This window comes from Balaenoptera acutorostrata, chromosome 5 (genome assembly GCF_949987535.1).
Source record: "Balaenoptera acutorostrata chromosome 5, mBalAcu1.1, whole genome shotgun sequence".
Lineage (NCBI taxonomy): Eukaryota > Metazoa > Chordata > Mammalia > Artiodactyla > Balaenopteridae > Balaenoptera > Balaenoptera acutorostrata.
In genome coordinates this window covers 141102694-141117250 of record NC_080068.1, presented here as the reverse complement: position 1 = coordinate 141117250, position 14557 = coordinate 141102694, and the positions used below count along the sequence as shown (strand labels likewise).

The 14557-nt window shown below is 59.8% G+C and overlaps 2 long non-coding RNA genes across 2 annotated transcripts; one reads left to right on the top strand and one right to left on the bottom strand.

Annotated features, from left to right (window-relative positions):
- Positions 1 to 6842, bottom strand: LOC130708195 (uncharacterized). The gene is made up of 4 exons (XR_009008282.1): positions 6685 to 6842; positions 5247 to 5523; positions 2479 to 2639; positions 1 to 2077 (listed from the first exon to the last, which is right to left on the bottom strand). It is a non-coding gene; the product is annotated as an uncharacterized LOC130708195 (long non-coding RNA).
- Positions 6843 to 10168: 3326 nt separating this feature from the next.
- Positions 10169 to 12451, top strand: LOC130708194 (uncharacterized). Its single transcript, XR_009008281.1, has 3 exons — positions 10169 to 10223; positions 11459 to 11625; positions 11737 to 12451. It is a non-coding gene; the product is annotated as an uncharacterized LOC130708194 (long non-coding RNA).
- Positions 12452 to 14557: the final 2106 nt, after the last annotated feature.

Sequence of the window (14557 nt, the reverse complement as noted above, 5' to 3'; positions counted from 1 at the left end):
TCAAATGACAGAATGCTGGATAAAGGCTTTGTGAACACGAACTCGACTTGGCCAGGGAAGCAGCAGTGGTCGTGCTCAGGCTTGGTCATTCAGCGAGCGGATGCTGACCTTCCACGAGAACTTACAGGAAGGGAAGAGCAGAAGGGAGGTCCAGGTGGGAAGAGCAACCCCAGGGGAGGAGCATTCTCGGCATCTTCTGAATTGGGGGAGCTCAGCAGGGAGGACGTGGAGTCCGGGGGTTTCCCTTGTGACCACAGTGCTACTGCACCTTGGATTTGATGTCCTTCTTCCCCACAGTAATGACCACACAAGATGTTATGGCTGAACTGTGTCCCCCCAAATCCATATGCCAAAGTCCTACCCCCAGCACCTCAGAACGTGACTGTTCTTGAAGACGGGCCTTTAAAGAGGCGATTAAGGTAAAATGAGGTCATACACATGGGTCCTGATCCAGTAAGACTGGTGTCCTAATGAGAAGCAGGGATCAGCACACGGACACACACAGAGGGGTAACCACGTGAGGACCCAGGGAGAAGACGGCCGTCCACAAGCCAGGGAGAGAGGCCTCAGAAGAAATCAGCCCTGCCCACGCCTTGATCTTGGGACTTCCAGCCTCCAGGGCTGCGAGGAAATCAGTTTCTGTGGCTCGGAAGCCCAAGCAAGGAAATGCACAGGACCCATTCCCGTATGATCTCTGCGAGCCCAGCCAGGGGCCAGAAGATTCCACCTATTGCAGCGGGTGGCCTGGTGGCTGGTCCAGGGCTCCTCTGACAGCGGGCACTCTGCACCCAGAGTGGGCAGATTTCAACCTGTGTTTCCAGTGCCCAGAGGGAAAAGGCTAAGGGGACAGTGACTACGTGTGTGTTTCCGGGGAAATCGTGGGCATGTGGGCGCTGGCTGGCGTGGGACATTGAAAGGGAAGCCAGGAGGAGACGTGTGCAGGGCTGGCCTGGGGACCGGTGTCCAGGTGGCACCTCACAGCCGGCGTTCCCCTGCCTGCCTTTCTCTTCCACCAGCCCTGGGGGTGGTGGCCACAGCGAGGAAGTGGGCTCTCGGGTCAGGCAGCCCACAGTCAGGGGCTGGGATGCAGACTCAGGTTCCCCGGCTCCAGAGCGCACTGGCCTGCCACTGGGGAGAAACTGCAGGCCGTGTACATCTGATGCCAGAGGTAGGGATCGTCCCCATTTTCCAGGTGAGGACACTGCTGCTCGAGAGCTCAAGTGACCAGCCTGCAGTCCCAAGTGCTTCCACCGTCCCTCGGGGCGGGGCTCCCGGGCTGGGGGCTGCAGCCCCTCCAGGGCTAACTTTGTGAGTCCAAAGGTGGCAGCAGAACCGTCGTGTGCTAAGAAGAGTGTGGAAGAGGAAACCGGCTGCCTTGCGTTCTGTCCAGGTGGTCTGCGGTGAAATTGTCCTTCCAGAAGGTTCCTTCGTCCATAGCAGGGGCCTCAGGACCAGTGTGCTGGTTCTGTCTGGAGCGCTGGGTGGGCGGGTGTTCAGAGTCACGCTAGTGACCATGTTAGGAGTGGAAAGCAGAGGGGTTTGGGATGATTGGTCCTCCCCAGGATGGCGAGGAACCACGGGCATCCGGCCAGTCCCCAGGGCGTGCTCGCAGCCTGAGGTCGGGAGAGCTGCACTTGAGGAACCCAGGTCTGGGGCCAGGCAAACATCCTCCCGGAGAGAGTGGGCATTTCCAGGAAGACGCCCTGCTCCCAGGGATGCCCTCGGGGAGGCGGGAGGCCTGGCGGCCTGGTGGCGCCTCTGCAGGACCCTCACCTCTCCGTCTGCAGCCACGATGACGGTGACAGCTCTGCTGACGGTGCCTGCCCCACCCCTGCCTGGCTGGCCCACAGGCGCCAGAGGCAGCAGAGACAACACTGCTCAGAAAGCGGTGACACCGGCCCAGCCAGGGGGACACAAGAGCCCTTTGTGGGGATGGGAGGGAAGAAGGTGTGGGCATCCTGCCCAGCTGCTGGCCTCAGACGGTGTCTGGTCTGTGTTTGCACGACGTCTTCCTACAGCCAGGCTGGAGAAGCACCCCCACAGTCCGGTCACCAGGAAGAGGTTTCCTTTCCTTGCTCTGCTCCAGGACCACAGTGGTTTCAACAAATCTCAGCCTTAGACCAGGTCCCATGCTTCCCTGAAGCAACCTTGAAAACTCCAGGGTGATGGGCTTCGAAAGGCATGAGCAGGACTGGGGCAGCCAACAGCCATAGGCACCTCACCTGCCAGCCCCCACCTCCACCTCCATCCAGGCCCTCCCCATCATCCACCCAGCCCCCCGCCCCCACCTCCATCCAGCCCCACCCCTCCCCCACCTCCACCCAGGCCCTCCCCATCATCCACCCAGCCCCGCCCCCACCTTCATCCAGCCCCTCCCCCACCGCCCCTAGCCCCACCCCCACTTCCATCCAGCCCCTCCCCAACATCCACCCAGCCCCGCCCCTTGCACCACCAAGCATTTATTTAACAAACACCCACTAAGCGTCTGCTGTGTGCTGGTCTCTGAGCAGGTGAGGAAGCGGAGGTGCTCCGTGGTCACCGTGCTTGGAACTGCCCAGCAGGGGGCTGGCCGCTGTAGTGCTCTTTGCCGCGGCTCTGCATCTCCGCTGACTGGCTCTTGGGTGCTGTGGGGACAAAGTCTGGGGCGCAGAGTGTGCACCCAAGCAGTGGGCGTGGAGGAGATGCAGCACATCTGCCACCGGCACGGTCGCCTGGCACTTCCAAATCTAGCAGAGCCACACACAGCCCTTGACCCGGGCGGCCAGGGGAGGCTGCTCCTCCGTGCCCGGCTCCCCTCGGCTGTGCCGCGCACTCCTGCACTGCGGCATCCGCTCTCCAGCTCCGGCGGTCTCTGCACGGCCTGACCCGGGGCCCGCGGCCTGTTCAGGGTGGCCGATCCATCCCAGATGCGGGACCCTGTCCGTCCCTTATCACTGAGCCCTGGGCACTGTGCGGAGTCGCCCTGTGAGGTCACGGCTGTCCAGCTAATCGGCCCGACTGTGGGTCAGGTCCAACCCTGGGAGCCGGGCAGGGGCGCCTGCAGGGGGGAGCTTCTAAGACTGCCCAGGCCCCCAGGGCGAGCGTCTTGGGAAGAGAGGCCCCCAGGTAAACTCTGACAACTCCTTCCTCGAATTCCCAGCCTCCTGCCAGGCAGTACGTTAATCACTCAGGTGCCACCGAGCTCCGGTCCAGAGCTGAGCTGCAGCAGTCGGTCTGCCCCCTGGCACGCCGAGGCTGTGCCAGACCCCCGAGCTAAGCGACCGCTTGAACCCCCCGCTCCCCCCGATTCCAGTAGGTATGCTCGGCAAGGTCACGAGACCCACCCCAGGTCACGTGACAAGGCCTGCTGCCTCGGGTCCCCTACTCAGCAGCCTGGGCGGACCTGCCGGGTGCTCAGCCCCGAGCCAGCGTCAGGACGGGGTGGGCAGGGCCGGGCAGCCTGGGTCTCCCTCCCTCCTAGCGCCAGAAGGATGGAGGACGGTGGTGAGTGGGCAGGCGTGCCTCCACCCCGGGAGCCCGCAGAGGCAGACAGAGGGCCCCACGCAGCAGGACGGGGACCTGCGGGGAGCGCCACTGCCCTGCAGGGCTGGCACCATGGGGCCTCTTAAAGCAATTTTTAAAAATTTAACTGAGCCACCATGACCGTGCGTCCACTCATGCCACACGTCCGGGTGAACCTGCCCTGCCTCCCTTCTCACTGCAGCCGCTCACGGTTCTTGCCCAGTGTCCCTCTGTCCCAGCCTCACGCCTCCACTCCCCACGGCACCTCTGTTCAGACCTCGCCCCGCCCCCCCACCTAGCCCGATTCCCATCTCCCCAGGGCTCCTCCTGCCCTCAAGCCAACGCCCCTTCCAGCCCCTCCGCAGACTGTTTGCATGAGCTGCTCCCCCTGCCTGGAACACCCTTCCCGTTGCCTCTGGACAGCTCCCGCTTACCCTGGACCCTCGCGAAAGCCACCCTCGGGGACCCTCCTCTGTGCTCCCAGCGCTCCACCCTGCCGGGCACAAGCTAGGGGCTCTGTCAACAGCAGCGGAGTTTCAGAAGCTGAAGCCGATGGAATTTCACGACTTGCTACCTTTGTGCAAACTTCCCACCGCGGCAGAGCCCGTGAATATGGTCCAGCAGAAACCACGGCATCGTAACAGAAATCTTAGCCTAAATGGATCAACAGTAAGCCTTGGGCACGAAGGGTCACACAGACACGCGGGGCCGCGGCCCCCTTCTTGATTCTCGTGTGCCTTTCACCAGACTCCGGGCTGGTTCGCAGACCCACGTGTGTGTGATTTACAGCTGTCTCTCCTCTCTGCGGCTGGGCCTGCCAGGCCTACTTTCCCAGCCTCCCTTGCAGCTGGGGATGGCCGTGTGTTTCGGGCTGACTTCTGTCCCCAAATCCGTATGTTGAAGCCCCAGCCCCAGTACCTCAGAGTGATTGCATTTGGAGTTAGGGCCTTTAAAGAGGCAATTAAGGGAAAATGAGGTCCAGAGGGTGGGCCTGAGTCCCGTATGACTGGTGTCCTCCTAAGAAGAGATCAGGACACAGACAGAGACAGAGGGACGAGCCTGTGCGGACACAGGGAGAAGGTGGCCGTCTGCAAGCCAGGGAGAGAGGCCTCAGAAGGAACAACCCTGCCCACACCTTGATCTCGGACTTCCAGCCTCCAGGACTGTGAGGAAATAAACTTCAGTCTGGTTCTGTGTTTCGGGGGCCCCGGGAAACCAGCACACCGTGCCTGGTGGGTCTGGGCGGTGAGGTGTAATCAGAAGTTTGGGGGTGGGGTTTCTGGGGGAGGTTTTAAGAGAGGGATAGACTCTGGGAAGCCCCTCTGCCTAGCCCACCTGCCTGCCTGTCAGCGTCGGGGAAGCACGTGGTTCCGGGTTGAGGAGAGCGGGTCCCCGGGAGTGCTCATCTCCCCCCCACTCCCCGGGGCGTCTCCTAGTCCCTCCCCCACCCCATCCCTGCCTCCAGGTCCGGCCCCCTGGAGGCCCCCACAGCTCCTGGCCCAGCAGAGGGTGGGGGGCGAGAGGGGGGCCCTGGTGCTGGAGCAGCACCCCCGGCCTGGGCGGACCTCCCCTCCCCTCTGCACCCCAGCTTCCCCGTCTACCGAAGGAGCGAGTGTGAACTCAAAGCTCTACCCTGAGCCTTCCAGCTGACATCATCTCTCTCTGTTAAGGGTACTTACTTACTTACTTACTTACTTACTTACGTACTTACGTACTTACTTACTTTACTTACTTTACTTACTTACTTATTTATGGCTGTGTTGGGTCTTCGTTTCTGTGCTAGGGATTTCTCTAGTTGTGGCAAGCGGGGGCCACTCCTCATCGCGGTGCGCGGGCCTCTCACTGTCGCGGCCTCTCTTGTTGCGGAGCACAGGCTCCAGACGCGCAGGCTCAGTAGTTGTGGCTCACGGGCCCAGTTGCTCCGTGGCATGTGGGATCCTCCCAGACCAGGGCTCGAACCCACGTCCCCTGCATTAGCAGGCGGATTCTTAACCACTGCACCACCGGGGAAGCCCAAGGGTTCTTTTTAAAATCAGAAAAACAACATAAACACATCATATAAAATTCTCAGCTCAAGGAAGAGAATCACCCACAGCCTGCGCCACACGCCTCCAAATGGCAAATCCTTCATCGTGGGGAGCTCTAGCCCGCACCTCCACCTGCAGTGGGTTTTCTGGGCGTCATTACCCTCCTGGGCTCCCGTGGTTTTTCGTGTTTCCTCTGTTAATATTCGATTCTAGGTATTCTCCATGGCACCGTACAGCGCTCACACCCATCTTTTCAAGTGGCTGCACGATAGTCCATCAAGCGAGCAGGGCCACGGCTGCTGTAGCCTTTTCCCGGTGGTTGGATGTGAAGGCTGTTTTCTGATTCCCGCTATGACAAACGGCCCAGCGGGGGGTGGACAAGGTCACATGCGTGTCCTCCCCTGTGTATTTGGGACTATACGGTGCCCTCCCAGAGTGGGACTTCTGGGTCGAGGTTCATGCACATTTTTGATGTTTACCGGCTCATATAAGTTTGCTTTTCACACTTGTTAAACCCCAATTTGTCAAGTCAACAGTGAGGCTTGGGGATGCAGCTGTCAGCTTACGCCCCAGTGCAGGCACTGCTACTGCAGGACATTTAAATTTAGTAGGTGGGCCAGGACTAGAGGGAGGCAGGGTGGACGTGGAGAGTGCTGGGCAGGCCGGGAGCCCCGGGGTCCCATCTCACCCACCCCGATGGCTATGGTCAGCTTACGCCTCTGCTCCCCAGGTCCTGCCCCAGGGAAGGGCACAGCTGTGGGAGCCCCAGCCAGACACCCTGGGGTCACCGCTGGCCCCTAGCGACCTGGTCCTGACAGGGCCCCGGGGTGCCCCCTCCCTCAGAAGCCCCTCCTCTCCGTGCCCACCCGTGAACCTCTCTGAGCCAGCGCCCATCACCTGGGCCTGATGGAGAGGCCTCCCCGTGCTCCCCGCCCCTGGGGGCCAGGGGGGAGCTCCTTGGACGGCATTCAGAGCCCTTCATGGCAGCCTCCACGCCCCCCACCCCCCACCTGCTCCCCTTCTTGCCCCTGCAGCCCAGCACTAGTCACCTCAGGCCACTCACCAAGCCCTTGGCCAGCCTCGGCTTGGACCCTCTCTGAGACCTTCCCCTGCCTCCGCCCCCAGGGCCACCATAGCCCCTCCCTCTCTGCTTCACCTCAGAGGCACGTGGGGACCCTCTTTCCCGCACTGGTCGTGGGACGGCAGAGGTGGAGGGTGAGGGAGGTGGGGACTCCATCCCCAGCCTCTCCGGGCGGCAGTGACGTCAGAGCCCAGCCTGCAATCCCAGGCTCGGACTTCCGGGGCCGTGCCTCTTCCCAAATCCTGCCGCTTCTCGTCCCTTTTCTAGGCTGGACCCAGATACCCAGAGGGGAGATAACCTGCGTGTTGACATCAGGGGTCCCGACCCCTGCTCCCGGGATCAGGCAAGCGACGCAAACTGCTGGTGCCTCAGTTTCCACACCTGTAGAATGGGGCGGCCCGCCTACATGGCAGGGCTCCTGTGAGGGTTTGAGGAGATAGTGGGCCGGGCTCCCATGAGACGTCTAGCAGGTGGTGACCACCTGCTGCTGTGCAGGGTCACGGCGGGGAGGACGGCGCCGTCTGGGGCTCTGGGGGCATGGAGGGCGGCCCCAGGCCTGGCAGGTGCTCAGGGTGGAGCCCCGGCTGGGGCAGCTGCGCACGGGCCCTGGGCTCAGCCCGGCCTGGCGAGCTGGGCTTCAGAGAGCACGCTGAGCAGCTGATCTGGGCTCCGCCCGGAGGGAGGCCCTCGTCTGAGAAAGCTGAAGGGAGATCGATGCCGTGCTGGCCTGAGCCCGAGGCCTGAGGGGGCAGGGCTGGCATCCTGCTGGACGGGGGAGCCCGGTGCCCAGGCCTGCGGGAGGGGGTGGCTCTGGGGCCTGGCCCTGAGTGTATAAGCCGGGCCCGTGGCATCGGAAGTTTCTCCAAAACGGCCATTCTCTCCTGGCCTTGCAGCTGTTTTTCCTTAAAAAGAAAAACACAAACCCAAACCAGAACAACCAAGTGGGGTTTCAGCGGCACGTTTGCCAGGCCGCTGGCGGACACGTGAGCAAAGCCAACAGCTGTGCTGGAGAAAGTCCACCTGACAGGACCCTGCACCCATCCCTCCAGCTGCCAACTGCGGTGTGGCGGGCCCAGCGCTGTCCTTCCACAATCCCGCCAGGTCCCTGGGAGGACAGAGAGGCAGCTGGGGCCTCCTGCTCAGAGCCTTTGCACAGGCTGTTCCCTCTGCCTCTAACACCATTCCCTTCGTTGTCCTCCCAGCAGCTCCTCTTCCCAGACCGACCCTCACTCTGCCTCCCCGTCTCTGTGCCCCAGGTGGCCTGCCTGCGTTCCAGAGACGGCTCTCTTGCGGAAGGCGTGCTCTCGCGCGGAAACGTGCTCTCGCGCGGAAGACGAGCTCTCGCGCGGAAGGCGTGCTCTCGCGCGGAAACGTGCTCTCGCGCGGAAGACGAGCTCTCTCGCGGAAACGTGCTCTCGCGCGGAAGGCGTGCTCTCTCGCGGAAACTGCTCTCGCGCGGAAACATGCTCTCGCGCGGAAGACGAGCTCTCTCGCGGAAGTCGTGCTCTCGCGCGGAAGGCGTGCTCTCTCGCGGAAACGTGCTCTCGCGCGGAAGACGTGCTCTCGCGCGGAAGTCGGCTTTGTGGTTCCCCTCCAGGTTCCTCTAGCCTCGCATATAAATGACAGAGTCCTTTTAATACTTGCGGGACGGAGTCCTACCGCATTGGGTGCCTGCTGACTCCTGAGGCACAAAGCTGAGTGGCCAGGGCCAGGCCTCTGCAGATGCTCCTTCAAAGCTGCGTCCTGATTAGCAGGGAGGTGAGGCGTCCTTCTTGAGCCTCTGCTGATGTAAGTCACTGAGCATGCACAGCCAAGCCCACTCGACTGAGTCACACCTCCTCCAGGGAGCCCTCCTGGGCCCCTGGGTCAGCACCCCTACTCTCTCCATCAGAACTGCAGCCCCCCGGCTGGCCTCCCTGCCTGCGCCTGCGCCCTCTCTGATGCTGTTGTAGGATGGGGGCATAAAGGGAGAAAGCAGAGAGCACTGCTCCCATGGCGCTGACATCCCCATGGGGAGAATTAGATTAAAGCGTAAACAGTAAACAGAGCACGCCATGTGCTCTGGGGAAAGTAAAGGCGGGGCAGGGCTAGGCCTCGGGCAGCAAGGGCGGAAGCAGGGAGATAGGCAGACAGCCACCAGCTGATGGTGGCTCCGAGCGAGGTGGTGGGAAAGTTCTAGGTCTGCGGGCGGTGACGCCTTTGGGACTTGCTGGTCAGATGCTTGAGATGGTGGTAGACAGAGGGGTGACAGCCGATCAGATGACAGTCTCCAGGAGGTAGACCCTGAAGGGATAGATTGACTTTGAAGGTGGCCAGGAGGCAGATTCGGATGGGCCTGAGCCCAGCCGTTTGTTACCTTGTGACTTGGGACAGGTGACAAGTCCTGAGTCTGCTTCCTGACAGTTCAGGAGACACACATGCCGCTGGACAGGTCTGGGCGCATCCCCTGCGCGGGAAGCCTTTCACCTACAGGTCCGTGCTTGGTGCCGTTCTTCTGAAGGCTGGTCATCTGCCCCATCCCTGGGCACCGTTTCCTGGAGCTCCCAGGGGTCACTCTGGTCCCCCAGCTCCACACCGTGGCCCAGCTTGCTCCTGCATGACCTCCCTGCCCCTGCCCAGTCCGGAGCTTGTGTCCTTGGACCTCGGGACCCTTCATCTGGGCATCTCCCGGTCCACCGGTCCACACCTGCCCCACCTGGGAAGGAAGAGAGGCTGGGAGGGGTGCCCAAAGAGGGGGTGCCCGTAATGGAGTGTGGTTCTGTGCCCACAGTGGCCTGGGATCCTTCCCGTGAGCTGCGCCCTGGGCTGCAGCCGTCAGCAGTCCAAACCCAAGCCCAGCGTTCACTCCTGGCAACGTCCTTCATTCAGCTCTTTCTACAAGACAAAGGAAGCTCTTTGGAAGCATCTCACTTAGGGGTCGGGCATCGTTTCTGACTTTGAGGGCTTGGTATCTCACCCACCACGTGGGCACTGGGTCCAGCAGGCCCGCCTTCCCTCATCTCTCCCCACCTGCCCGGGAACCTGTTCCCACCCCACTGGGACCAGCCAGCCAGCTCCATTGGAGGCACCTTACAGGTAGTAAAGTATTTCATCTCCAGTTGCTCTCCATTCACAGAGGAGGAAACCTGAAGCACAGAGAGGGCAGGTCGCTTGCCTAGTGTCACACAGCCCGCCGGGAGCAGAGTCAGGATGCAGATAGGCACCTGGTGCGTGCATCTGGCCGCCTGGGTCCTTGCCCGCCCACCGCCTGTCTGCCCCGTGACTGTGTCTGGCCCCTCGGAGGCTCTGGCCGGGCCTGCCTGGCCCACAGCGGAGTGGGGTTCATAACCGTGTGTGAAATGCAGGTGCCCTTAGATCTGATCCTCCCCACCTTCCAGCTGAGGAAACAGCCCCAGACAGTTGGCGTCCCTTGTATGTCACCAGAGGTCATGTCCAGACCAGCCGGGAGCCCTTCTGAGCCCAGCTGGCCCGGCCCTGGGGTCAAGGCCAGTGCATTTACTCATGGCTGGGTGAGGGGGGTCAGTCACCCAGCTTCACTGAACCTCACTTTTCTCACCCGCAGGTGACACCCCAACCTTGCATGATTGGAGTGAGCATTAAGTCCTATAAACCAGGTAGCCCTGAACTTTAACCTCCCAGGTATCTGCTTGAACGCGGGTCCCGAGTGGGTAGATCTGGGGGTGCCACTGGCGAGACCCCTGTGCAACAAGCTCTCGAGTGACACCCAGCTGCCCAACTGCGGTCACACTCTGAGCAGCAAGGACACGGGCCCAGCACATCGAGGCCCCGAGCTGGCCCCTCACCCCCCATGTCACTGCCCGGCAGGCACACTGCTGGGGGCAGGTTTAGGGTACGGCAGACTGAACCCTTTGTGTGGCCATGGGGCTCACAGAGACTAAGCGGAGTATTCACAGCTGTTGTCAGAACTGCAGAATTTGTCAGCAACGTGGAGGAAACTATCCTGAAGCCCAAAGGACAGATGGGGCCTAGGAGTGTGATTCTGCACACATACACACACGCACGCACGCCCACACATTTTGAGGGTTGTTTGTTCCCACGCTGGGGGCAGAGGGGCCAGATGTTGTATTTTTCTCAGAACACAAAGGAATCTCGGCCCTCACTCCCGCGTCCTTCAAATGGCAAAAATCCAGTGTTGGTTTTGCATCTGGAAACGGGAGGACAGAGTCCCCGGAATGGCCTGAGGGCGGCCAAGTCAGCTCAGTACGGGGCACCAGTGTCGCCCAAGCCTGTGTCCCCACCCCTAAGGGTCTCCAGATAGGATCTAAGGGGAGGCAAGACCAGGTGGGGAAGACCTGGTTCCCACCCCTCACGGCCTGTCCGCTGTGACTTCCCCGAGCATCTCGGGGCCCTGCTGCCAAGGGTCTTCCTCCGGACCTGCAACGGGAGGTGGACATGCCCCACGGAGCGGGTACCCGCCACACTGCCTGGTGGTCTCTGAGATCCCCGTCTCCACCAGGGAACCCAGGGCCCTTAGCTCTCACTCGTCCTCCCTCCCCTGTGCCTCTCAGGCAAGTCAGGGTCTCCATCCGCCTCCCTGGGCCTACTTCCCTTGAGCTGCAGTCTGAGCTCTCGCTTATCCACAGCTCACAGGAAAACCTTTTTTTAAAGTCTTTTAAAATCACAGTTGTATGTGCATATAATCTAAGGAGTTAAGTCATTCCCAGGGCTGCTTATAAAAAAACAGCAATCCCCTACCCCCCACCCCACCCACCCCAGTTATTCTTCCCCAGAGGCGGCCACTTCCTCTTTTCTAAAAAAGTAATTCTTTTGGTATTTCTGTCTGTATTCCTAAATAACATTCTTGTATTGCTCCTTCTTGTTTTTTCAGCTGAATCAGGATCTACTGACTTCCCCTATGGAGAAGAGGCATAAATTTCCCCTCATCCACTGTCCCTACCCCTACCACCTCCTTCCCAGCACCAGCCCAGCGATGCAGAGAGCGTGGTTTCAGTTACATTCACACGATCATGTAAATGGAGCCTACGGCAGAGCCAGGTAATATACTATCATTGCTTTTCCTGCCTTACCTTTTTTCCCTACAGTTATCAATCGCTATGTTGTCTTATCTGTTTTTTTTTTTTCTTCATGTGCTTATTGTTAATCCAGCTTCAGACCCTCTGCCTCTTGTCTAAATCTCCAGACCTCAGACACATGGGGTGTTCTGCATCTTCCTTGGTCTGGATTTACTCCCTTGTCTTGGGAGCTTGTAGTCTGCTGGCTTTCCAACAAGAGTGCAGGGGAGAGTTCAACTGTCTGGAAAGGTCCATGCCATCCTACACTTGATTGATAGCTTGGCTGGCTGTCCCAGGGCGTCCGTGCTGCTACAGCAGAATGCCGTTGACTGGGCGGCGTAGAAACAACAGGCACTTATCTCTCACAGTTTTGGAGCCTGGAAGTCCAAGATCAAAGCGCCAGCAGACTCAGTGTCCGGTGACACCAGCTTCCCAGTTTGTAGATGCCATCTTTTTGCTGTGACCTCATGTGGAGGAAGGGGTGTGTGAGCTCTCTGGGGTCTCTTTTATAAGACCACTAATCCCACTCATGAGGGCTCCACCCTCGTGGCCCAATCACCTCACAGAGACCCCACCTACTGACACCATCGCATTGGGGGTTAGGATTTCAACCTGTGAATTTGGGGGTGGGGGACACAAACATTCAGTCTGTCACAGTGGGTATAAAATTCTAATTTGGAAATCATTTCCCTATAGAAAAGGGTGGTCAGAGGCCAATCTTGCAGGAAGTTCTCTATCATCTTCTAGTTGCTAGTATAACCATTGTCAAGTCCAAAGCCATCCTGATCCCAAATACTTCATGTGTGACCTTTTGCTCTTCTATTACTTATTCAAAAATTAAAGTAATTTAAAAAAATAATTGTGAATGCTCTCATTTGGCCCTCACGCCTGCATCTTTCAAACAGGCAAAAGGAAGTCTTGGTTTTACGTATGTCCGGGGGAGCTGACTTCACACCCCAGATTAATCTCAGGAGTAAATCTTGGCTTTATGTTCCATCTAGTGTGGAGCCAGTGGGCACTGTGATGTGAGGGATTGGGGGGTGAACCTTATTGTCACGAATCTTACTCCTGTGGGTCTGTGTGCTGTAGAACTGGCCGCGGACGCTGTGTGGAGTGCCCGGCACGCAGTGGCCGTTGGCAGGGGGAGCGCCCAGCACCATCATCCCCTGCACCAGGGCACCTGCATCCTCCTCCCATGCACCCGCGGGAGCGCCCACCTGGCCCAGCCACCTCTACATCAGCCCCCTCCCGGGTCCCCACGGCCCTTCAGGTAGCTGACGGCGTGCATCTCTCCCAACTCAGGGTGGAGTGGGGAGCACATGAGGCCCCCGATGCTGCAGGTGACCCTCCGAGGGAGGCAGACTGTGTCCCCTCCTCCTGTCTGCCTTGGGTTTGAGTGGGATCATGCTGGGTTGGGTTAGAGCATGGGTTATAAGGTTTAAATCACAGGGCCGCCCTCACAGCCGTGTAAACCAAGGTTAGGGGCTTGACCCGTTGGGCCTCAGTTTCTACACCTGTAAAGTGGGGAGAGGAGAGCTGTTTTGAAAATTAAAGCAATAACGAGGTATGGTTTGATGAGCACTTAGTGGCACAAGGTGGGTCCTCACACTCACCGTCGGACTGTCTGCCAAGGAGCCAGGGGTCCTTGGTGGGCCTAACACTTGTGATACACGCCCTTGAGGCTCCACTTAGAGAGGGTCCAGGCTTGTCCCCAGGGAGCTGGAGCCTGATGCGGACCACAGACCCCTTGTCCCCGACCTGGAGCTGCGGCATTCTGGGAGGCGGGAGACTCCCACCAAGAAAGGCTGGGCCACCCTCCCCCTCTGGTTTTCATCAGGACTTGTCACCTCCCTTACCCCTCCCTGTTGGGCAGCGCCATGGCTCACAGTCCCCTTGGGACCGTCACAGCCCGAGTGCCGTCAGCTCACCAGGGTCAAGCCAGGGGACCTGCACCTTCCAGAAAGGAGGTGGAGACGGGCCTGACGTGGACTCGGGGTCCGTGAGCAGGCCTGGGCTGGGTGGCCTGTGGGCCTTCCAGGCGTGGGTGAGGATCGCGTCGGAAGCCTCTCTTGCAGGCAGGTGAGCGTGGCTGCAGAGGATGGACCCGAGGCAGAGACGGGCAGAGGCTGGAACCCTGGAATAAGGAACCGGCCCTTACCCTGGGGACCCCAGGGGCCGCCGGACAGTGTGCATTTCCTGGACGTGGGGTTGAGGGAGCGGGCGGTGTCCGGAATGATTTCTGTGACTGGGATGGGGCAGGTGGGGCTGATGGGGGGAGGGATCCAGGAGGTCACTGGGTACCTGGCCAGGTGCTGGGGAGAGGACTCCCTCTGTGTCCCCAAGGCCTGCCTGGGATGCTCTGATCTTTGTCTCCTGGATCACGCCTCTCGGGTCTCCATCCTCGGGATTTTCCCTTCCCTGGTGGTCCACGGGTCCAAGTCAGCAGGGTCCTCGTGTATTGGTGCCTTTGCGGGAGTTTTCAGCAGGATTTCTGCCCCCTCCTGCCCCCTCCATGAACACAGTTTGCCAGGAGGGCGGTTTTCCTCTGTGTCAGCTTCGCCCCACATTTAGGGTGGGCTGCTGGGTGGGCACAGCACCCAGTCTCTGCTGGGCTAGGCCAGGGCCGACTTCTCCAGCAGACACAGCACCCACATACCTGAGGGCCTGACAGGCTCCTAGGGGCCCCTGGAAATGTTCGATTTTAATTTTTTTTTAAATAGAATAAAAAGTGAAAATAATAATAAATACATAATAATGAATCTGGCCTGGATCACATTCATACTTGTACCAACACAGTTGTAAAATATAATTTTAATATTTTTTAATGAAGGAAGGAATCCACGAAAGCAAAAGTGCTGAGCACCCACGGAGGTCATCATACAGCCCTGGGCAAAGTAGGCATGTGGGCTAAGTGG